Source organism: Diachasma alloeum, unplaced genomic scaffold, assembly GCF_001412515.2.
Source record: "Diachasma alloeum isolate Michigan unplaced genomic scaffold, Dall2.0 Dall_scaffold_00219, whole genome shotgun sequence".
NCBI classification, from domain to species: domain Eukaryota; kingdom Metazoa; phylum Arthropoda; class Insecta; order Hymenoptera; family Braconidae; genus Diachasma; species Diachasma alloeum.
This window is the reverse complement of record NW_021680384.1, coordinates 13684-39405: the sequence shown is the minus strand read 5'-3', so window position 1 is coordinate 39405 and position 25722 is coordinate 13684. Positions and strand designations below refer to the sequence as shown.

At 39.5% G+C, this 25722-nt stretch overlaps 1 protein-coding gene across 3 annotated transcripts in view; it reads right to left on the bottom strand.

The window, feature by feature from the left end:
• LOC107037387 (protein Tob1) overlaps positions 1 to 20937 on the bottom strand; it is a 28368-nt gene extending 7431 nt beyond the window's left edge. The window contains exons 1-2 of one of the 3 annotated variants that reach the window (XM_015255917.1): positions 8393 to 8744; positions 8171 to 8238 (exon numbers count right to left, since the gene is read on the bottom strand). The gene's annotated coding sequence lies outside the window, so the exon portion shown is untranslated. Of the gene's footprint in view, positions 1 to 8170; positions 8745 to 20633 lie in introns of those variants that run through there. The other 2 variants (XM_015255918.1, XM_015255916.1) reach the window with 2 other exon arrangements.
• Between the last annotated feature and the right edge of the window lie 4785 nt (positions 20938 to 25722).

The window sequence follows — 25722 nt, the reverse complement described above, 5'->3', positions numbered from 1 at the left end:
GGGGGGGGGGGAGGGGGCTGAAGAAGGGGGATGAAAAATGTGTGACCCCCTTTTTCCACGATTTGAGTTGGGTGCAGGTTACGAAGGCAAAATACGACTCGGATATGGCCCACAAGAAGACTTACACACGTACACACGTACAATTGCACGGTGGGGGTGGTGGCGGCGTCGTGGCTGTTCACGAGGGTTGTATATAGGGTAGAAAAGCCGACAGCTAGACCAGCCCAGGTATTGATCCCCTTGCGGCCGGTTGGCAAGTTTTCTAAAGTTAAAAATACACGGCCTTGCAACGTGTGTGAATCCTCACTGGGATAAAGGAGAGATTTACCCACCCCTGATTTTTTCATCAATTCAACACTTTTAACACCCACCCACCCCTCGACCCAACTTTCATCAAGTACTCGTCGCTTTTGGATCATGGAACCGTTATAACTCAATAAATATGATGCTATAAATAATTTTTTCGAGGGAGAAAAAATTGGCGATAAATTCTGAAAAAATTCAGTGAGTTGGAGATAGACTTTCTCCAGATGCACAATTTTTTTCATATTTTTTCCATTTTTCGGGGAGAAGAGAAAAATCATTCGCGAATAGGAATGTCTTCGAGTTGCGTCCACTGACTGAATTTGAGTGGTTTCTCCCACTTTTTGGTATTGATTTTAATAGAGGTTGTTATTGCCCCCTCTCCCCTACCCCAGATCATAAAATGAGGAAAAACGGGAGACAAGTACTAGCCCATTATCACGAGTTGGCAAACAGTTTTACGACTGTTACTGCAATTATGCTTTTTTTATCACCCTCTGAACGAGGGGCGGAATGGATGCTCCCGCAATGGGAGATCAAGGCATGATATTTTCCCGCAAATCAATTTTCTCTCTTCTTTCCTCAAAAAAAATCCCCCATTTCTTACATTCGATTTTATCATCAACTTATCGTGAGAGGTGTCTCCCGATAACTGAAAAAAAAATTAATCAGATTAAAATACATCAACGATGGCCTGCGATAGACTTCTGGTATTTTCCCTGGTCGTCGAGTGCGACCAGCGTCAGATCAATAACGACACGGCCCACGAACAGACACACGGTACTAAAACCGTTGCTCCAGATAACAAAACACCGAGAAGAATATATTGTGCCCTCTCGGCCGCGCACTCTATAGCCCTCCCCCTCTTACACTCAACGTTAAGCCTCACATCTGAATGCCGTCACGGATCGTCGAAAAGTAGGTCAAACGATGCTGAATAAGAGGAGGAAAGTTGTTTGTATCGAAGTCATTTCAATTTCTGGGGTTGAGATTTTCACTCACGACTTTTTTTTATCACACGAACGTCCCAGCTCTTGGGGTCGATAATGACCCCGCCAAACATTTTCCCATCCAGTGAAAAAAAAATTACCCGTTTAGCCCCCATAGAACGGAAGTTACAGAACAAAACGTGAAAGTGATCCGACATTCGATGAAAGATCGATGAAGATTAAATTGGGATTTTTCGGGGATCTCAGGGGGCAAAATTATTCCATCTTGATCGGATGGGAAATTTTTCGACCTTTCGAATGAAGAAAAAATTGTCTTTCTATCTCTACTAGATGCTGAGATAATCGATGAGAGAGATCCAGCGATCGATAACTGATCTATGAAAATTTATTTAGGATTTTCTCAGGACCTACTGGGGCAAAATGGATGATTTTTGTTTCATTTTAATGGGGAAGTTACGGACCTTCCGAATGGCACATTCTCATCGGTCTGTCTGTGGTAGTTGGTAAGACAGATGGAAGAATGTAAGACTGGTTATTTTTCATTTCGGATGAAGAATTGTTCTCTCTCGAGGTGAGTAGTTTCCTCTTAATTTTTAAACGAAACAAACTGAACAATTCCATTTTAACATGGCGGAAATAGCTCTAGAACCCAGCGGATGACGAACGACTCTCGTATTTCCCCGGATAATGGCTTTCGTACGTTCTCTCCAGCACTACCACGCCCCGGCGTCTCCAACCCCTTCTTCACCGAATGCTCTTGCGTCCTTTTTTTTTTCAGCCCCTTTCTCGCGTTATACCAACCCAACCCCCCCGCGTATTTCTCTGTGTGCACTCGATACTCTCCTCTATTCCACTCACGTACTCTCGGTGACTTCCGTGGGCGTCTACCCCCCGCGCTTTTATTTCTTTAGTTTATAAAACAAGAGGTGAATTTAAGAGAAAATTGATTTTATTGATGGCTCTGGGGTCGTGGGTGACCCTATTCAGTTATAATGGGTTTGGCGATGATTAGGGGACTGGCTCTATGAATTATTTGTTGTATTGGAACTTTGAAGATTGAGGAGTCATTTCAATGACTTGGTCCAGTGGTCAAAATACCTGGATCTGTATGCTTTTGGATATTGCTGAAGAATGAAATAAAAATATTGTAATAATTCAAGAGGGATTCTGTGTTAGTGTGCTAGGGTTGCTGATGACTAGCGTCTGATTCAGTGTTAGTGCATAATGACTGCTTTCATGTTTTCATTGTCTTTATTGATTGAGGGCCAATTCCATTTATCGATTGCATTCATTGATTTTTATTGATTGAGGGACGATTTTTATAATGCCATTCTTGCTAATTTTATCATTCAATTTTCAATGTTATTGATGATTGCGGATGACCAGACGACTGATGTCTGATTGTATTTAATGTTCGAAATTATTTTTTTTGGGAAAATAAGATTATTCTCAACAGCAATTAAATTTTTACGTCACAGGACGTCATGCACCATTGCCTGTGTTGACTTGGCACCGGAGTTAACGCATCCAACTCTCCCCCTTATTTTTAATCTCTCGTTTTTTCTTTTTTCGTGTCTCACTTGAGCATAAAATTAGGCCTCGAGGCGTTAAAGAACCAGCCAGGGATCTAGACGCTGAATAAGAATAGATTATTCGGCTCCGACTGACATCCGTAACACCTGCCATTACGTAAATACCAGAGAGATAAGTGACAATACATTTCTCAACACTGATGATCATTTTTTTTTTGGAAATCACTTTAGGAGAATTTTAGTAACACTCAAACGCATCGGAATCACACGACGCCCCATTTTATCGATCTGTCTGCCTTCCCCTCTTCCATCGTTTTATCGTTTTTTCACGCCACGAGACTCTCTCATTCCTACCTATGTCACGCCCACATACACTCGCAGTGACTTGTGGACTTGAAATTTCCATAGAATCAATGATTTTATAAAATTCAACAAATCATCATCTCTCATGTAACTGAAGGAAGAGGGATAGAGGGTCCATAATGACCCCATTCGACAGATCGGAAAATATACCCACAAATTAAAAAAAAGACGACCCGTTTTGATCCAGCCAATCTCGAGAAAATCGCAAGTCAATTCTTACAGATCACTCATCGATCGCTAGATCATTTTCATCTACCTGGGACGGATTGGATTGGAGGCGATTCTACCGAACAGTCGGAGACATTTCCCACGGAATTCCAGAAAAACGAGTCATTTTGCCTCAGTAGATCCCCCAATAATCCTAAATAATTCCGTAGATCATTATAGATCATCAGCCGCTAAATTACTTTTCCATTTTACGCTCTAACTCTCGTTCTATGGGGGCTAGACAGGTCATCTTTCTTTTAATTTACGGGTAAATTTTCCCATCTATTCATTGGGGTCATTATTGACCCCAAAATCATCTCACGAATGCGTTTTTATTTTTTTTTTCATCTCAAGAAAAACGAAAACATTGGTTCTCATGTTTTCTAATTTTGGGAATTCATCTGAAATGTCTCATTCAACACCTCCGCCATTATGACACAACGGCACAATGCAGTATCCGCCCGAAGAGGACACATTGAGGCACATAGTGCAAATAGAAAAGGCCATTGTGTCCAGTTACATCGTAATTCAATAAAGTTTCCTCGGTAATTCATCAACTCACGGAATTTCCCCCGAGCCTACGGCGGATATCAAAACAATTTGTAACGAGCTAACGAAGTATGCGGATTTCATCGGCCACCTTGTTTACATTCCAGGGGCCTTTAGTGTTACAGAAACATAGGCTTAAATGCCTTCAGTGCTGTTTTTAAATAGCATTCAGTCAGACAGTGACGAATTTCCTAAAATAGAAAGATGATTAAAAAATCATTTTTTATCTTGCATATCAACAGTTTTTGAGAAATGATTCTTCAAAAAAAAATTTCATGATTTTTATTTTTAAAATGTAAAAAAAAAGTTTTTTAATAGTATTGTTTTCTAATCTCGTATTTTTCAAACACTTCTAGTTCTTTTTATCAAAAAATGATAATTATCTTTTTTTTAAAAAGCAATTTGAAGAATTTTTCTTTCCAAAATTTTTTTCCCTTCTAATTTGTAGTATATTTAATATCACCGCTGATGTCAACATCATGACAAAGTTGACATCACGATAACGCCGCTATCAATGATAACCTGCTACGAGACTTGAAAGAGCGCACGAAGCGCCAGAGATAACGCGATGTTTCGTTTTTTTTATTCCCGTGACTGAGTGATGAATAATTTACGCGGAAAGTTTCATGAATAATTGGCATTTTTACGATTGGTGATATATTTTTAAGATTCCGTGATAAATCGACTATTTTTTTGCGTTGAAGAGGAGTAAAAATAGTTTAAAGAATTTTATAAACTATTTCCAGGCCTTTTTAGGTATAGAATCTCGTTAGGACGGGTACAAGGGGGCTGATGACTGGCCCATTTTGTAGATCGGGAAATTTCCCCTGAAATGAAAAAAAAATTATTCATTTTGCTCCCATAGAACGGGAGATACAGTCAAAATGCGAAAATGATCCAGAAATCGATAATTGATCTATGAGAAGAATTTTTCGGGGATCTATTGAAGCAAAATGGACCGTCTTTTCTTAAAGTCACCGGAAATTTCCCGGTCTATTAAATGATCAAGCGCCTGCCCCTACCTCCTCTCGAGATAACGGATTTTTTTCAATTGAATTACAAGGGAAAATCCCGGAGTGATCTAGACATCGATAAAAATCTGCGATCCATAAAAATTGATCGAGGATTTTTACGGGTCCTGTTGAGGCAAAACAAGGAATTTTTCCTTCATTCCCACGAACAGTTTCCCATCCTGAAAGTACAGTCAAAGGAAAAATACCCGAAATCGATCCATGATCTATGAAAACTGATTTAGGATTTTTGAGGGTTCTACTGGGGCAAAATGGATGATTTTTTTTTCAATTTCATGGGAAATTTTTCAATCTTTCGAATGCGACCATCGTCAACACTCTTCCTCCACTCCCTCGGGGGACATCGAAGGTTTTGTACTGAACTCGGATGGGTAAATCGAAAAAGAAAAATGTTTAGGGGAAAAAACCTGGAAAAACCTTCACCGGAGCTCCTAATAACCACCGACACTCGTTCCCCCGTCTGCAAGTCATGATTAAATATCAAACTGATGCATAATTGAACTTGACAATGTGAGAAATAAAAGAATGAGAATAAAAAGGGGGCGAAGTAGGTGAATGAGGATAATTAGGTGTCAAAGAAAAGACGGAAATGGACATTTGCGTCAGTTGAAATGGACGAATGAGGTAAAAAAAAAACATGAGACTATCAATCGAAACCACCTCTACATACGCAACCAGACTGTTCAAACAGACGACTCATGAATGACGCAGCTAAAATTTATCGAGCATTTTTCTTCGTGTTTGTGATATTAAAATGACTATAAAAATACGATATACATCTTTCGAAGACATGAAGCGTCAAAATAATGCGCACAATAATTTTTTTTCCGACTTTAAACAAAAAAAAATTTTTTTTGTTTTTCAATTTTTGGGATTTTGTTTTTTGGAAATATCTCGACATCTATGAGAGATATCGAAATCTTCATAAGAGACTTTTTTATAGAGCAGTATAAGGCCTACAAATAAAATCTTAACGAAATTTTCGCTAGCTCTAATAGATTGCGATATTTTTACCAAAAAACAAAATATGAACATATGAAACCAAGAAAAAAAACGTGAAATAGTGGTTTTAGAAAATTAAAAAAAATATTTTGAGTCATCTTATTTATTTTTAAAGACTCCTGATATCCAAAAATAATGCCCCGAATATTTTTAAAATTTTTTTAATAGGTTAAAACTCGTAAATAAGTGTTTTGGTATTTCATGGCCAGGTTTAATTATAAGGAATAGCGTTGAGGAATTTATCTATCCACTCTGTTTCACCCAGTTCGACTATGCTCAAACATTACGCAATGGTAGAATCGGGCCATCACTCGTGACGACCTGCCAACTCTGTTATTGGCAGGGAGAAACAATGCTGTGAGTTGTCGTTGGCGTAATTATTTTGTTTTTCAAGGATGAGAGAAAATAATTCGTATCAATTTCGTCGAGAATAGAACCCCTTTGGAATGTGGGGTCGATAGTGACCCCATTCTATTAGTCGAGAAAATTTACCCACATAAGTAAAAAAGAGAATTCGTTTTGCCCCCCTGGAACTCTCAATATTTACAAAACAAGATTTTTTTTTTTAAATCGTCTAAAAAATGGGATAATTCGAACTCTGTGAGAGCTTATGGGGTCTATAAAGACTCCATTCGATAAATCGAATGTTTTACCTACAAATTAAAAAAAGACAACCTGTTTTGCCCCAGTAAAAATCTCAAAAAAATATTTTAGCAAAACAAAATTGCAGAAGAAATTTGGCTGAAAAAATTTGGGGTCAATAATGACCTCAATTAATAAAAAACAACGGGGCAAAAGGGGTCGTCTCTTTATATATAATTGACTGATGGATGAATTTCCGGACCTGTTCGATGAAAAAGGAATCACAGTGATTGATCGAGAATTGTTCTAGATATCAATATTTACTTTTTTCATTTAAAAAAAACAGCGGAAAATTGCTCTAAAAATGTGATAATTCGATCCTCGTGACGTCGAGGCCATCGACATGCCCGTGAATATTCCATACGTCGTAAACACGAGAATGAAAAACTTCAAGGTTAACGGAGCGTGACTTTAGTACACACACGTGTTCACCATGATTGGTTGTAAAAAAAAGTGAAGGGGGGGGGAAAAAAATAATGGCTAATTTCTATGAAAATGAGGAAATTTTCCCGTCACCTCGTGATTCCCAGTTTCAAAACTGACGGTAATGCGGGTGAATAAGTGAGGCACAGTGGATAATTAGCGATGGTAATTAAGCGTTGAACATTGAGATATAGTCGAACCCGGAATTATCGATTTTTAATGACAAAAATTACGGAATAATCTGAGAAGTAGAAAATTTCCACTCGTTTTTCGTTTTTTTCATTCATAAATTCTCCCATGACGCGTACTCTGGACACTTCTGTCACGTAATCATCCCGTAATTCCCCTGTTTATGTATCACATGAACTCGGAGTTTTCGCTGATTATCTCATATTTACCGAACAACTGATAAAAGAACGAGAAAGAGTTGAATCTAAGAAATTTGTAAAAAAAATAACTTTCAATTTATCAAGTTTTCAATTCCCGTGGTTTCTACCTAGGGGGTGGGGGTGGGGGCTTGAAAATCTCACTCAACAGATCGGGAAATTCACCATCAGATTAAAAAAAAGACGACTCGTTTTGCCCCAAGCGTTTTATTACCGCAGAAAAACAATTTTTTAAGAAAAAAAAATTTTTCGTCGATATTTTCTGAACCAGCGGGGCAAAACGGATTTTTAAAATTTGAGGGCAGATTTTCCGATCTGTTGACGGATTTTTCAACGCCCCACGCCTGCCCCACCTCAAGATTCACTCGTTCTCTCATGAAGAGTATAAAAATAATAAAAATTCAAATTTTCCGCTGATTTATTATCACTGACGCGTCATTGGCGGATCCTTGGAAGTCAATTTGCACTCATAAAATTCTGAGAATTATTTTTATCGATGGAAGAACGGAAAAAATCGAAAGTTGGAAAGAACAGACCAGAAAACAAGGCTAAAAACATTTTTTTTTAAATAGAAGTTTGAATTTCCCGGGATTTTTTATCCCTGACACGTCATTGGTGGATTTTCGAGTCACTTTGCACCCAAAAAATTCTGAAAAAGATTTTCTTTCGACTGCAGTAACGAAAACAAAACTGCGAGGAAAAACCGTGAAAAATGAGCAAAAAAAATCTAGGGGAAAATGAAAAATCTAGGGATTTTTGGCTAGGGAATAAAAGATACTCACGTGGTATTTAGGGTGTTTAAAAAGCCCCGAGGTAACGCGTGCCAGACGATCGGAAAAGAATATTTATCCTTGAATCATAAAAAATGTCATAACATCACTTTGAAAAATAAATATGCAATTTCCTCTTGCTTCACTTATTGTTATTTTTTTTTATGCATATACGATAAAAAGTGCTTCCGGGTTGGGATGACCCTCGACAGATGCCACAAACTGGAAACACACCTCAATGATCCAACAAAATCCTCGGATTAATCCAACTTGTCGATTGTCCACTCAATTCACTTATCCAACAATTTAAAATCCCTACAGATACCGTTAAATATTTATTATTATAAAAGTAAAAAATTAACAAGAAAAATATCGGGAGATGATGTGCGACGTATGGTGAGATATTTCGAGTCGAAAAATAATAACCAGAATTGTTTACTTTATTTTTTATCCGAAGAGTTGAATCTCAATTTTCAATTTTGAGGTTATAATGAATTCAAAGACCTAATTCAATGGTTAAAGTAGTTTTTTAAAATGTTCTTATCAGTATCACGATCTTCGAAAAATCGTCTCCCGTCACTCCCGAGTGCCGATGCGAGACTGAAACCGCTGGGGAACATGTGGGTGACTTACATAGCGATAGGTGGAAGTGGGAGAGAATTCAGATGCGTTTCAACGGAGCTACTAGGGTGGGGAGAATATTGTGTGTTTCTCTAGTGGGGGATTTCCACTCCTACGGTGATCGGGTGGGGATGGAGGGGTGGTTGGGCGGCAGGGAGGGGCAGGGGGGTTGGCAAGGACGTGGTGAAGTCGCCGTGGAGTCTATAGAGGCGGATTGCAAAAGCGGAATCATGAAAAATGTCATTTTCCATTTTTTTTGTTGAAAATCGTGACCTTTTGAGAGAGGGGGTGAAAGGGGGTGGGGTTGAAGTTTGGGGGTGGAGGGGTTGAATAGATTGGGAAGTAGACAATGAAATGAAAAAAAAAAATGGTCTGTTTTGGACCCATAGAACGGAAGTTAGAGGGAAAATTGAGTGATGAATGATCTATGGAAATTGAATTGGGATTTTTAGGGGGTCTAGAGGGGTACAGTGGGTGATTTTTGTATTAATTTGATGGGGGGTTTCCCAGGGCTTCGAATGAGACCAGGTTCAGGTTTTTAGCTCTCCCCGTTCTTGAGATATTGATGTTTTATTGATTGAATCTCGAAAACGAGGAAATGGTGATCTAGTAATCAATGAGTGATCAATGGAAGTTGATTCAGGATTTTTAGGCGTTCTTTGGACAAGACTATCGTTCCTAGTCCCACCCTCTTTGAGATATCAAAATCTTCCATCGATTGAATTAACGAAAGATCTAGAAATCGATAAATGACCAACAGAAATTGATCTAGGATTTTTGAGGGATCTACTGGAGCAAAACGGATAATATTTTCTTTGATTTCGCGAGAAATTTCCCTAGCTTTTCGATGGACGCGGAATCAATTTCCTCCTACTCCATATTTCCGAGGTATTGAAACAAATGTGAACAACATAATTTTTTGAATGGAAATAAAATATAGCGAGGTTTTGTGGACCGATGAAAAATTGTTTCAGGTGAATTCTGGGGTCGAAACTGACCCCACTGTCAGATCTCGAGTGAATAACGGCAGTTGGAGACCCATTTTTCAACAGCTCTACGTGAGATAACTTGAAAAAAGTGACGGTATTTCTCAATTTTTTTGATGAATCACCATTTTCTTCTTCACCCCCTGTTTTAATCTGACTTCCGGTTGTCTTCCTCCACCAAACAGTGTACCGTGTATAAAAAGGTGTGACACGGAAAGAAGGTAAAAGCCGAAGGAGGAAGAGGAGTCCATTGACACTGAAATTCTGTCCACCTTTCAGAAATAATGAAAAAAAAAACATTGGAAAGTAAATATGAATCGCTGTCTTTTTTTTTCTTTCATTTCATCCACGAACAAAGGATGTCGCCATCTATGTAAACAAAATGTCGGAGAAGTTGAGGTACCGTCAACAGGTGACATTTGGCATTGGCACAGATTTTGTTGGATATTTTACCGGAAAAATCGTCAAAACAAAACAGTCACCCGGGGATTTCCGAAAAATTTAAAAATTCTCTTTCACATTTTTGTGATTATCTCGGCGCCAGAGGATGCTGGAGGAATTGAATTGGTGCCATTGAAAAGCCCGGGAACTTTCACACAATTTTGAGAAAAAAAATCCCCCGTTTTGCCCCAACAGACCCTGAGATATCGTAAGAAACGTGAAAGCACCCGGAAACTGATGAAATGAAAATACCAGAAATTGGATCCTCATTATCTCAGTGACTACGGGGGCAAAATGGGTTGTCTTTTTTCTTAGTTTGTGGGTAAATTTCCTCAGCTTCCGAATGAAATGGGTTTTATTTTAATCGGTCCAGTGGCTCCCGAGATAATGGCCTTTTTGTGTTCAACAATGAGGTCAATCTGTCCGAAACGATTTTCTCGAGGTTGAGAATTGAATGACCCACGGAAATTCGGATTTTGCCGGTAAAAACGAGTCACTCTAGCAACTGGAATAGTGAAGGGACCTTGACAGCGTCCACAGGCCAGCACGCGCTGCTTGTTACGGCCCTGAGTTAACTGCAAACAGGAACAAGACGATTATCCGGCAAATGAATGAAATCGAGTGAGTATACGCACTGTCCACGGTGTAATTTTTTTTGTGCTTCCTTGATTCGTTAATAAAGAGAATAATTCAAATCGTTTCGGATGAGATAGACGCATGAATGAAGACTAGCCTTGAGGTTTTTTCATAAATGAGAAAAACTGTTTTCAACGGAGATTAAGTGCATCAGGAAACGCAAATCAAGGTCCTAGTTTTTTTTTGTGAGATTACGATCGCAGGGACTTCCGCAGGATGTGCGCGGGTGATTTAATGTTTTTTCCGGGCGGAAAATGAATTTTTTCAAATTAAAAACAGTCATTTATTCCAAAAGCACTGAAAAAATGACGAGAAACCAGTTTCTGAGGAAGTGGGGGAGGGGGGAAGGTGGTTTTATCAAAAAGATCAGGAAATTTACCCACAAATTAAAAAAAAACGATCCGTTTTGCTCCAGTGGATCCGGAGAAAATCCTGAATGAAGTTTTATAGATCATTCATCGATCACTAGATCATCTTTACACAGCCAGGAGCGAATGGTTTGGAGATGACTCCATCGGATAGCCGGAGACATTGCCAGTGGAATCCAAGAGAAACGGATCATTTCGCCCCGGCAGGTCCTTCAAAGATCCTAAATGACTGTATAGATCATTCTAGATCATCTCTCGCCAGTTCACTTTTACGGTTTCCGTAGTAACTTAGGTTCTGTGAGGGCGCATTGGGTCGTCTTTTTTTTTAATTTGTGGGGTTTCGTATCACTCTCATGGCCATCTTTTCCAGTTCTTATCATCCTCAATCACGTTCATTGTTATCATTTCCCCTTCCCAGTGGAGGCATTTATCACTAATTGACCGAAAAAAGTAATAAAAATTTAATTCAATTTTTATAATGGTCTTTCATCTTTTTTTCAGTGACACGAGTGTATGTCTGTTAAACACGGGTTATAACCACTGGAGACTCGTGGCGAGTAACAAGTATACGGCCACGGTCGCCTCGAGGCCTTCATACCTGCACTACACACGCCAGAGGAGTCGTGTTACGCAATGCAAGCAATGGTTATATACGACTGAACGTAATGTTCTTATAACTAGTATTTTTATGACAAAGTAATGAATAAAAAAAAATTCAATATCCAAAATTAGATGAACGGGGTCGATAGTGACCCCGTTCAACAGATCGGAGGATTTCAGATGAAATGGAAAAAAAGACGACCTGTTTTGGATCACTAGATCCGTAGAAAATCCTAAATTAAGTTTCATAGATCTTTCATTGATCGCTAGATCATATTTCCACGATCGGGGGGAAACGGATTGGAGATGATTGCATCGGATAGTCAGAAGAATTCCCCATGAAATGGAAGAAAGATGAATCATTTTGCCCAACTAGATCCCGCAAAAATCCTAAATGATTCTGTAGATCATTCTAAATCATCGCGCGCTAGATCATTTCTACATTTTCCGCTGTAACTCGCGTCCTATGGGGCCCAGATGGATCGTTTTTTTTTTAATTTGTGGGTAAATGCTCTGATCTTCCGAATGAGACCAACAGCAGCCCCTCCCCGTCCTCCCTCTGAAGGTCATTTTGATGGAGCGACAATTGCCCAAGTGCATGCGGAAATTGGATCGAAACAAATAAATAACGAACAATGAGAATTTCCGGGAAAAAATTGTTTAGGGAAATTATAATGAGTCCATTGTCAACCACAAAAGACAATGAATAAATAAATAAATAAATAGTGGTAAGAAGAGAAATAAAAACGGAAAATAATTCAATTCAATTGATTATTTTTTTTATGATTCTCACGATAGCATTGAGACGTTATGTTACAGACGATTTAATAACAACTGCACTGGCAAATGTTGCAGAGAATTTATCACCTCTTTCTTCATTCAGTGGACGAAGAGAGGTGGAGGAGAGGTGGGTAATTTGCAGTCAGGAAGACACCAGCGTCTTGCCAAATACTTATTTTAAATATAATTTGAACGATAAATTTCAAGTGGTATATCAGTGTGTTAAACTCATCAGTAATTTGCATTTAAAACTTACTTTATGGTAAATTATTTTTATTTTTATTGGTGAAGCATTATTCACTGATTTTACGATGCTCACGGGACAATTTTTTCAGTCACTGATAAGTTTTTTTAATGATTCTTTCAACAATTAAGGAAATTTAATTATGCTTTTGGAGATATTTCGGTAACCGGGGTGTGTGATGGGGGTGGGTGATGATTTCATCGGAAAGATCATAAAATTTGACGTAGAATTAAAAAAAAGATGATTCTTTTTCTCCCAGCAGTTCCAGAAATAATCCTGAATCAATTCTTATAGATCATTCATCGATCGCTCGATAATTTTTTAACGATCGGGGTGAAACGCGTTGGACATGATTCCATGTGATAGTCAGAGGAACTGTCCTTCTAATTGAAGAGAGATGACTCGTTTCGCTCGAGTACATCCTCCAAAAATCCTAAATGATTCTATAGATCAGTATAGATCATTGCGCGACACCATTTTTACTTTTGTCGCTATAACTCTGATGCTATGGGGGCTACCTTGATCGTTTTTTTTTTCAACTTGCGGGTAAATTTTCCAATCTATAGAATGGGGTCATTATGGCCCCAATAATTTTCCTCCGAAAATTCAATTCCTCCCAGATAATCAAGTTCTACCACTGACTAGCGCGCGCGATCAATTGCAAAAACGTCGGAATAATACGGTAATATTCCACTCGAGTGCGCCCGTGGTGCTAATGCATTTCTCGTTATCGAAATCACGTCAATAAAGCCCCACTAATTACCCTTGCCAATTAACTACGTTGTAAAGTCCAAGTGTCATTAATTGAGATCAAGTGGAAGTTGAGAATAAAACTAAAAAATTTGGAAGAAAAAATCTTCCGCATGAGCTCTTGACGTTTTAACGGCACTGCAATTTTCTTTTGCAAATGCAATTTCAAGTTGATGATTTTTTTTCCATCCTTCATTTCTCGATTTACTGGCCAATGCAGCATGGCATTGTTCATAAAATATACGTGGTGGGGCTCGTAAATAATAACGTTGATAAGAAAAACTACCGGACGATTATGGCTTTGTCGTTTAATAAGCTAACGACACGTGTATGCAACTAGACAAGGTCATTTGGTGATTCTATGTGAATTACCATCAACAATTCCTTCATATCCTTACTTTACCATTAATCAAATTTGCATTTTTAGTTGAATTTGATCAAATTTTTGTTTAAAAAATCATGCCTACATATTGAAAAAAAGACGATTTCTCTAGTCCCCATAGGAACCGAGTGACAGCGAAAAATGTGGAAGCGCTCGATGATCTACAATGATCTATACAATTATTTAGGATTTTTGGGGGGATCCAATGTGGCAAAATGAGCGCTTGTCCTTCAATTCGATGGAGAATTGATCTGACTGTCCAATGGAATCATCTCCAGTCTGTTTCGCCTCAGCTACGACAAACTGATCCATCGATCAATGAATGATCTGTAAAAATTGATTCAGGATTTAGTCCGGATCTGCTGGAGCAAAACAGATAATTTTTTTTTTAAATTGTCGGTAAATTTCCCGGGCTATCCAATGGAATCATCACTAATTCCTCATCCCCCATTGTTTGGAAGCTATTTTTATCACGATTGGGATTGACAAATTTAGATGGGTAAATTCAATTTAGAATACCAAAATCGTCTTTTACCTAACAACCTAGCGATATACAGAGGACGAGTGTGGTTTTGTCTATTTATAAATGTGGGTCGCCTCTCTGAAGACTAACCAACACTCGTTTCGTCATCGTTTGAGCATTTCTGAGTGCCTGTGAGTGCATTTAAAAAAAATCGCAAAATCGTTAATTTCGCTCGAGAATGAAAGAATTGAAAAAAACAATCTCACAATTTTCAATTTTTGTTTCATCCCGAGTAGACAGTGGGGAGAGGTTAATTGGGACGAGTAAAAAGGCAAGACATTTGTGGATGGGATAAGAGTTTGGAATGCGAGTGACATTTGAGGGATGGTCTTAAATTAAAACAGCTCTGAGCTGGCAGAAGTGGATAGTTTTGGTTGCCTCACCGGTACCCCGGTTGTTTTGGCAAGGCCCGCATAACACCCAAGTAGTTAACATGGAGGCCTCACTCGGAGCGCCGCTATGCACGATTAGCCAATTTATTTACTCGTTGTGTGAGGTTAGTAAAACTCTTTGTGTGTGACTCAAATCGAGAAAAATCGATTGAGTGACGATTCCTAGGAAGAAGTCGGGGTGGGGGGAGGGGGTCGATAGTGACCTCTATCAATAGATCCGGAAATTTACCCACAAATTAAAAAAAAAACGAACAGTCTCGCTCTCTTGGGACTGGAGTTACAGCGGAAAATGTAAAAGTGATCTAGTGATTGATGATCTATAATGATCTATGGAATGATTTAGGATTTTTGGGGGATCTACTGGGGTGAAATGACTCGTCTTTCGTCACTTCGGTGATAACACTTCCCGGCTATCTGATGGAGTCATCGCCAATCCATTTCGCCTCAGTCGTATAAAAGTGATCTAGCGATCGACAAATGATCTAAGAAAATTTATTTTGGATTTTCTCCGGATCGGCTGGAGCGAAACGGGTCATTTTTTTTTTTATTGTGTAAAAATTACCCCATCTGTCGAGTGGTGTCTCCTTCGGTCTCGGGAATAGTCTGAGGTATAAAAAATTAACCTAACCGGGGAAAAGAGAATCAATTTTCTTTGTTTGATGGGAAATAACGAAAGTAGTACACGAGACGCATTAATAAATGATATTCATCGACGTTTCGGTGGCCAACTGTGCCGCTGTATGAGTGCATTCACGGAATTCACTGGGGAGTTTAGAGTTTGCAGATTAACCAAATAAACTCGTTCCCATCATGCGATGCCGCTTCCCTCCCCCCCTCCCTTTCCGTCGAACTATCTCAGGGGCTGATGGAGTTGGAGGGTTCGTGTTGGGCTCGTTGAAAAGTCGGTAAAATTACCAAGAAAATGAGCCCCATGAACGTATGTCTAGCTGCGATAGCTCTAGAGTTATCACCAAAAACGTGAAAAAAAAATGAAAAATCTAACCTAAAAAGCAAAAAAATTAATTGTTGATATTTCAGTGAATAACTGGAATAAATAGGTCGTCTTACAGAGTTTTTCGATTGAAATTTTCCGTACTTTATGATGGAATAAGTCTCATTCTCCAGAAATGAAAAAAATCAGAACCTAACCTGAAAAAACATCGATAAACCATTTCGACGATATCTCGATGAATAATTGGAATAAATGGGTCATCGTGCAAAATTTTTCAGCGGAAATTTTCCACCCTCTTCACCGAACCGACTTGTTTACACTCAAAATAATGTTCCAAGTTATTTTCGAATGGTTGAAAGACAGAGAGATGCCGTGAAGTAACAAAAAAATTCTTTATTTTTCAAAAAAATGTTATTTTTAAAATTATGGAAATGAATGAGGCCACGGGGGATAGCACAGGCTCTGACTCATCGTTGAAATATTTCGAGATGAAAACAAAATACGAAAATTTTGTGTAGAGGCGAAGCGACAAAACAAACTGGCTAAATCCAGTCGTGGACGAGTGGTATAAGACACACTGCGGCCGTAATATTCCGCGAGTTTATTGCGTTTGTATGACAAACTCAAACGGTTTTACAAGGATACAGACAATGGCACGCGCAAACTTTGACCCCCACAGTGGCTCGGCAACTTCGCATTGTAGTTCACGGTCGAGGAATCAGCGACTATTGTGAAACATGTTCAACAAAATAGAGAAAATATGAGAAGAATTTCGGAAATTTTGAAATTTCGGGTGGATAGGGGGTCGATATGGACCCCATTTTATAGATCTCAAAATTTGAAGCAGGATTAAAAAAAGATGAGCTATTTTGCGTCAATGGATCCGGAGAAAATCGCAAATCCATTTTTATAGATCATTTATTGACCGCTAGATCACTTCCACACGACCGGGGCAGAAGGGGCGGGGGAGATGATTTCATCAGATAGTTGGAGAATGTTCTCATAGAACTGAAAAAAGACAAGTTATCTCGCCTCAATAGATCTCCCAAAAATCCTAAATAACTCCATAGATCATTATAGATCACCAATCGTTAGATCACTTTAACATTTTCTGCTGTAACGCCGGTCCCAAAAGGGCTAGACAGTTCGTATTTTTTTTAATGTGTAGGTAAATTCATCGACCTATCTATTGGGGGTATTGTCGACCCCCCACTCGCTCCCCCTGACATTTCCGTGATTCACTGATTCGTTTATAATTTTCTTATTCCATACTTTTCGTTCCAATTCCCCCGACTATCGACTCGGGGGTATTGAAATACCCCATCGGCTTAAAATACCCATCCTCACCTCTCCAACAATTGCACCCAGTGATGAGAAAAAATGAATGAAGTACTCTTATCGAATTAAGGTCATCATTGATAATTCAAAAGACCAAAGTAGTTTATTTCTGTTTCAGAACTCCAGTGGAGTATTGTCAGATGAAAAAGAATGAATAATAGAGGAGTGAATAATTCCTCGGTTTTAACGAACGCTTTCACTGATTTTACCATTACCAGAACTAAATTGTTGTGGTAGCGAGAATTGAATAAAAAAACGAAACAATCATCGTTACGTCTGATCGTCGAGGCGTTAAATCCCCTGTCTCCCCCTCTCTTATCTTCATTTTTTTATGCGTGGATTTATACGGAGAGAATTACTAAACCCTGGTGACACATTCTGATATTTCACTGATGTTTTTTTGACTGGAAAAATGCGCAATTATGGATATTTAGCAATGTGAATTTGTCAATAAAAATTCATTGTTTCTCGTGTTACATGCGACAAAGAGATTTTCGCCCCGCAGTTGATTAATATTACCTACTATTGGCACCCCTATCTTCTCCCTCCACATGAGATCCAACCCAGAAATGATCCATAACTTCATAAATCGCATTGCATAGGATTTTTCACTGTTCGATTTTCCCTACTATCAGCATGCATTCTATTTTGTAACTCAACCCACTGTTCTCCAAATAAAATACAAACTTCCTGATATTCGTGTTGGACTTGCATATAAATGCATGGATATATTGTTAAACTGCTGAATTATACTGAATAAACGATTTCGAATTGATTTCCACAAATTGATTTCCTCATTTTTGTTTATGATAAACGAATAAATTCAATTTTTCAATGAAACAAAAGCTTTTCATTTTATATTTTCAACCCCCTCGCGCATTATCCTATAAAAGCAACAGATCAATATCAAGCGAGAATTGGAACGTAACACCAAGATCAACCCGCGTGACCCAGTGGAGACGCCCCGTGTATTTCCATCTAGCGACTGTAGCGCCAGTGTAATAAAATTTTATCAACTCTCATGCAAGCGTAGGAAAAAAAAAGTGGAGGGTAAAAAAAATCTGAAATGCTGGTGGAGTCGTGACACAGGGGGTATAAACAAAATTGCAAAAAAATAGTGGTCATTTCGATGCAGGAAATGGGGGACAAAAATAAGGGGCGATGGTGGAGGTGGTGGGGAGAGTTCAAAGTCGAAGCGTCGACGATATAATGCGGGAAGCCCTGCATGGGCTGCCAGTGGCTAAAATTAATTCAAACTGTGTAGTTTCGGATTAGGAAGGACAGTCGGCGGGTTTCCCTATGTCACGTACACGCACACTGAATTCTTCATAATCATTGAATTATAAAGCATCACTTCATTGCCGTAATTAACAAAATTAGTGAAAGGGGGGGGGGGGGAGAATGGGGTCGGCAATGACCCCATTCGATAGATCGGGAAATTTACCCACAAATTAAAAAAAAGACGACCCCTGTAGTCCTCATAGGATCTGAGTTACAGCGAAAAATGTAAAAGTGATTGACGGCTCGGTGATTGACAATGATCTATAGAATTATTTGGGATTTTTGAGGGATCTACTGCGGCAAAATGAGCCGTCTTTTGTAAAATCCGTGGGCAATGGCCTTGGCCAGCCGACGGGACCATCTCCAACTCGTTTCGCTCCGTTCAGGTGAAAACGATCCAGCGATCGATGACTGATCTATGAAAACTCATTCAGGATTTTCTCCGGATCTGCTGGGGCTAACGGGGTCGTCTTTTTTTTAATTCCACATCAAATTTTCCAATCTATCGCATGGGGTCATTATCGATTCCATGAAGTCGACGGGTCAAAACATCATATTTAGACTGTTTTATTGGAAAATATTTTGGATTGAAATTCCATTTGCCTTCTCGTATTTTTCTCGTAAACGACCCGTGGGGTCGGGGGATTTGAAAACATTCGCGCGGACAAAAGAAAAACAACCTAAAATCGATATTGAACGGTCGCAGATCGGTGGCGTTGGCTCGACCAGCCAGGAAACGTTTCGAGATTGCTTTTCTTTCCGCGTCTAATGGCATAACGCCCTCTCCTCACCTCCCCCTGGGCTGTCGCTCCAACGATGATGCGTGTTTTGCCCTGTTCTCACTCTATTTTTATCCAATCACTCAGCATCACGATTCATTCTATCCCCCATTCAAGATCAATTTCATGGGTTACTCCCCTCCAAACCCAAACAAATAATTTCCTCAATTTTTTTTCCCATAAATAAAATTTCACGGAGTAGTGGATGCATGGGGTCGATTATAACCCCATTCTACAGATCAGGAAGTTCGAGGTGAAATGAAATAAAGACGGCTCGTTTTGCCCCAGCGAAACCAGAGAAAATCCTGAATTAATTTTTATAGAACACTCTTCGACCGCTGGATCATTTTTATACGACCGGGGCAAAATGGCTACGAGATGACTTCATCGAATGGTCAAAGATATTTTCAGGGAAATTGAAAAAACGCCACTTATTTTGCCGCAGTAGATCGCTCAACAATCCTAAATAATTCTATAGATCATTCTAGATCATCGACCGCTGAATCACTTTTACCTTTTTCACTGTAGCTCGGGTCCTATGGGAGGAAAATGACTCGTTTTTTTTTTAATTTGTAGGTAAATCTTCCTTACTATGCGAATGGCTCAAGTCCAATGAGGTACGACGGGGTGGGGCATGAAGAATCGAGAATTTGATCGTAAAAATGAATTGAATGCGATAACACTGCAGTTTTAGTAGCATCAAACGCTTGGAAATAGTGGCTGGGTTGCCTCGGGCGTGGATACAGTGCGATCGATAATCGAGGGTAATTGCTCTCGAGGGGGGTATGTAATGTATATATGTGGAGCAAGGAGGATTGTCATGGCCTGTTGGGCTGGGAATTCAATCGATAGCAAAATTTTGATGTACGACTGACAGATCAGAATGCAAGTGGTTAGAGATGCTCTAGTGCTTCACTTGCACTTTGAGGAGTGTTTACAACCCCCTCCACCGCCCATCCTACCCCAACCATCCCCACAATATTTTTAAAAATTAAAAATATTAAAAAATCGAAACCAAAACCCAAAAGTAAAAAATCGAAAAATCGCAATTTTTGGCTTTTTGGAAATATCTCCGAAGTGGGAGGCGGTCGAGGACTTTAATTGGTCTCATTTGCAAGGCAGAGAAATTCCCCTCATTTAAAAAAAAAATTTTTTTTATTGATAATCATCTGCGATAATCTCAAAAAGCTGATGATTTTGATCATCAATCATTGATTGTCAAATATCTCGATAAACGAACAATCAAAAACAATGATGTTTTTTTTTTCAAATCAACTTAAAATTTTTCTACCTATCAAGTGAGTCCACCCCCGCCGCTCCCACCTCCCCCTTCAAAATAAAAAATTTTAAAAACTGAAAAAAAATGAAAAAATCAGAAAATAAATTTGAAAAATGTACTTACCACTCTCAAAACACCTTCAAATTCCCCGCGATAATCTCCAGCTCACTTCGGCACACACACAGAGTCTCAAAAAATGATCACAATACACTTCCCAAAAAAAACTCAAACTCAAAAACTTCTTCCCGAACAATTTAAAATGAAAAAAAAAGTCCTTCGTCATCAACTCGATCCCCTCCCAGTTTTTAATTAAAAAATAATAATAAACACCGCGTGTTTACGATATCGTGGGGACGTAAACAATTCAGCGATAAAAATTAACAAAAAATTTTTGTTTATCCCTCAGTGAGACAGCAGTGCACGCAACTCGGTGTACCAGCGGAGACTGACTGCTCCTTCGTAGTACAATTCTAGTTGTAGCCGCTGGTGGCGGTCGGCGGGAGGGGGGAGGGGGGGTGAGGGGGATGGGAGTCACGAGAGAAGCGCGTGACGTAACGTGAAACAGGACGAGTCGACGCAGTTTCGTACGGATTGAGGGCTATTGGATGTGGAAGAAAAAAAAATCGAAATTTTTTTTCGCCGTTTAGTCGGGGGTGAAAAGGGTCTGGACAGGGAAGGGGTGGGGATTGAGGGGGAGGGGCTGTTGTTGTCGGGTTATGTAGGTTGGCCGACGGTCATTAGTGGCAGTAGGACACGGCAAGATTCCGAGGGTGCAACTTTCTCCCCCCGCGGTCTCCATTAGGGGGCGGGGGAGAGTAGGGGGTGGTTGCTTCGGGGTCGGTGATGATCGTATCGGATAGATCGGAAAATTTACCCACAAATTAAAAAAAAGATGGTCCGTTTTGGGTCCATAGATCCTGAGAAAATCCTAATTCAATTTTTGTAGATCCTTCATCGATTTCTGGATCATCAAATTCCAATCTGATTGATAAAAATCGGATATCTTGGGATGAAGTGGACATAGAGAGCTGATTCTGAACGCGTTTGATAGATTGGGAAGTTTTACATAACACTGAAAGAACGATAATGTATTTCGGAATTCTGTATCCCTCAAAAATCCCAAATCAATGGTCATAGATAATCGATTTCGAGGTTACTTTCGCATTTTTAGGCGTAACAGGCCTTCTGTGGGGGCAAAATCGGTGATTTTTTTTTTGATTCAATGGTAAATTTTTCGGTCTATCCAATGAGATCAACCATATCCCTGTTATCTTTCCGTTTTTGGAGAGTCAAATTTTTTAATAAAATTGTGAAAATGACACGGTCTTCATATCAGTCTCGCCTGAACGATAAGTTTTGTCCAGGCCGGTTTTGCTGGATTATACCGGGTCAAGGTATCTATATAGCAATGACATGGAAGACTTACAGCTGAGGTGTATTCGTTATTCGGGCTGCGTGCGGTAATTGGCGGAACGGTCCAAGGCTGAATCGTTGACACAATAACGGGATACGTTATCCTATGCTCCTTTTGTCGCTCCAAGTGACATCCAAGAGAAGGATGGAAAGGTACTTCATTTCACTCCTACCAGAATCACAATATCATATTTTTTTAACTGTTCATTTAACTGAAATGGCCAGTTTTCGACCGTTATGATGAGACGGAAATATTTTCCATTTTTTTTAACGAGGATTTTCTCGGTATTTTTTCATACTCATAGCTTACCGTTCGACGGGATATTGCGGGGCCACCGCTAACCGCTAGGGTAATGTAACTGTGCATCGGTTGTACGGGCACGGTAATCCACACTTCTGTAATGAAACGAGACAACAATTGTGTTAATAAAACAGGTTTGAAATGAGAAAATTTTTAGACAAGATCTAGCTACTTCGGGGGGTTTGTGTTGACAATTAGAAGGGGAGGGGGAGGGATCGGGTACTATCAACCGATAGATTGAAAAATTTATCGCGAAATTAAAAAAAAAAGATCCATTTTACTCCACTAGATCTCGAGAAAATCCCAATTCTATATTCATAGACCATTCATCGGTTTCTAGATCATTCCAACTATTTTCGTTCGATCTAGACAAAAAGAAAAGTATTTGGAGATCTTCAATCGAAAAATTTGACACAAGATTAAAAAAGAGGGCCCATTTGGCCGCACTAGATCCTTCAAAAATCATAGATCGATTTTTATGGATCATTTCTTCGAGTTTTAGGTTCGTTTAACATTTTCTTCCGTAACTCCCGTTCTATGGGGGCAAAGTGGCTAATTTTTTTTCCAATCGTCGTGAAATTTTCCAGCCTTTCCGATCATAATGACAATACCCCTGATATCCAACAATTTTTTAGAAAAACATCCCTCAAATGTAAAATATTTTCAACAAACCATGAAAAGCAGAATAATAGTATTAATGTATTTAATCCTGAGCATTTGCTGGCCGCAAAAGCGGTCATATCCACAACCACGTCAAAGCCTCTTCCCCTTTCCCTCGCCATCGCCGCGGTAACCATATGGCATTATTAATTAATGCATTCAACACACGCAAATTTTCATTAATAAATGACCAAGGAGATGATACAGAATTCTGTATTTCATGCTGTTTCTCCTTATTTCATGTTGTCCCCTCATTTCTGCAGACGGTAACCCATGTAGTGGACATTAATCCTACACTGGAGACTTCTCCCAACGAAAAGGGGATTATCTCTAATACATTCTCTGTGCGCGTTTGTTACTTTTTTTCATTTGTTTTTTTTTTCTTCTTTTGTATTTTTAATCCTCTTCATTTCCATTGCTGGCTGTGAGAAGTGGCTCTGGACGACCCTGGGACGGGGTTTTTTCTCTGTTTCATGCTCCACTCATACCATTCCCGTCGTCCCACCCGCACGAGGTCCCTACGTCTGCCGGGGGGAGTCCTGGATGACGGGCGGGAGACGGTGGAATTGGGTCACGAGTTTTGCCAGGAAAAACGGGAGATTTTTTTTTTCGGGGGTTTTTGCTTGTTTTATTTATTTTTTTTGGGTGTGGGTGGAAAAAACACGTCTGATTGGATGGGGCAAGGGTGACCTCGTTCGGTAGATCGGAAAAGTTGAGGTAGAATTAGAGAAAAAGAACTTATCCGTTTTGCTCTAGTAGATCCAGAGAAAATCCTAAATCAATTTTTATAGATTAGTTATCGATCGATAGATCAGTGCTACACGATTGGAGCTAAATGGGTAAGGGATGATTTTATCGGGTAACTAGTGATATTTCCCACCGAACTTTAAAAATACGACCCGTTTTACTCCAGTAGAACCCCCAAAAATCCTAAATAATTCTATAGATCATCTATCGATAGATCATTTTTACTTTTTTTGCCGTAACTCGGCTCCTAGGAGAGCCGATAAATTTTCGCTGGTCTTTATCTAATTTATCCAACCCACACCGTAAATTCAATTGATCAAGTGCATGTTTAGCATGATCCCACTTGCAATTGATCTCCATCGAGTCAATACCCCTCCCCCCAACTATCACTGTAACAATCACTGCGATTAAAACGCTGGGAAGTGCTGGACCATTAGCCGGTTACTGAGAATCCTTGATGCATCAGGGATTTGATCGTCAATATGGTCTCGCTGGTGCTAGTGTATACTCACAAGGGCATTATATTAAGTGTTATGTTCTCAGAATAATGAGCATCATTAACTATTCTTTCTCACAATTTTTCCATCAATTTCCATGAGAAAAAAAAAATTTCCAACTTTTCTGATTGATTCTGAATTAATTGAAATGACCGGCGAGGGGAAGGGGGTCGATAATAATCCCATTTGATACAGAATGAAAAAAAAACCTATTTTGCCCCACGGACCTGGAGAAATTTAGAAAAAAAAATGTTGATGTCGTTTTTCAGCGATGGCTCCAAAAATGATGGGGCAAAATGGGTCGCAATTTTTAGACATTTTGTTTTTTAAATTTTTGATCTAGCGGATGGACTCATTAGTCCGACTCATTAATTAACTACTTCGAAAACATATTTTTTTGTTGGTTGTTTTGCAGTGGATAATATTAGAATCGAGAAGTGATGTGAGTGGCATTCCGAAAAATGAAGATAAAAACCGCGATTGAACACGCGGGAATGATTGATTGCGCTGAAGAAGGCGTCAACATTTTCTGAATGTTTTTTTTTCTTGGAGGCAATAGAGGAAACACCGTTTGGTGCGTGGGGAGGAGACGCATTGTGACGATTATTATTGTCGCGACGGTATCGGACAAATCGTCAAGGTCACGGGAGCCGTGACAGACGTTGAAAACGATTTTTCAGGTGACCTTTTATCGAAATATCTATGCTAATGATTTTAGGAGGGGGGGGGGCGAGTTGAGTAACCGTGACATTTTTATTTCACGATATCGCGGAGGATTGTTTGTTTGGCCTTGAGAGTGAAAATTTTGAGCGGAGGGGGAACTTTCAATGTTGAGATGATTTATGACGGGTGATTTGTGGCGTTGGCCTGGTGTTTTAGTCGTTCTGATCATCGTGCAGTGGTTTTTGATTCTAATGACTGATTGATCATTAGATTTACAATGTTGTTAATGATTACAGATGATCGGATGACTGATGTCTGATGTCTGACTGGCTTTATGAATTGTTCATTACATTGTAACTTCGACGATTGACGAGTCTACGATTTCAATCATTTCCAAATCGTCGGATTCATACATTTTCCCATGAATCCCTAGAATTCCGTAATATAAGCTGTCTTGTCAGTGCAGGTGACTATTCACTGCCATCTGTCTACCCCGTATTTCCGGCTCTCTGAATCCCAACTAATATAGACCTCCACCAGACGCACACGTCCGACAGTCCCCGCCGTTGACTTTCTCCTTATCGCCCCCCCCCCATCCCTACACTCAAATAAAAAAAAATCACGGGGCAAAACGGCTCACTCCTCCTTCTCATGCAATAGTAAACCTCCCCGCCGATCCCCCAGAGTCACCGCCACCCCCTGAACTCGTCAAAGCCACATTAAAAAATTCAATTCTCAAATTTCCCATTCCCCCAAATCCCTCCCCCCTACCCCCACCCCATCCCCGCCCTTTTCATACTAATCCATCTTCGTTCATGTCAGGAAAATCGATCCGGTGAAGAATGTCGAGAAAACACGGAGCAACCTCGGCCGGAAATATTTTCTTTCATTTTTTTATTTTTCTTTTTCATTTGTTGAGAGTCAAATGTTG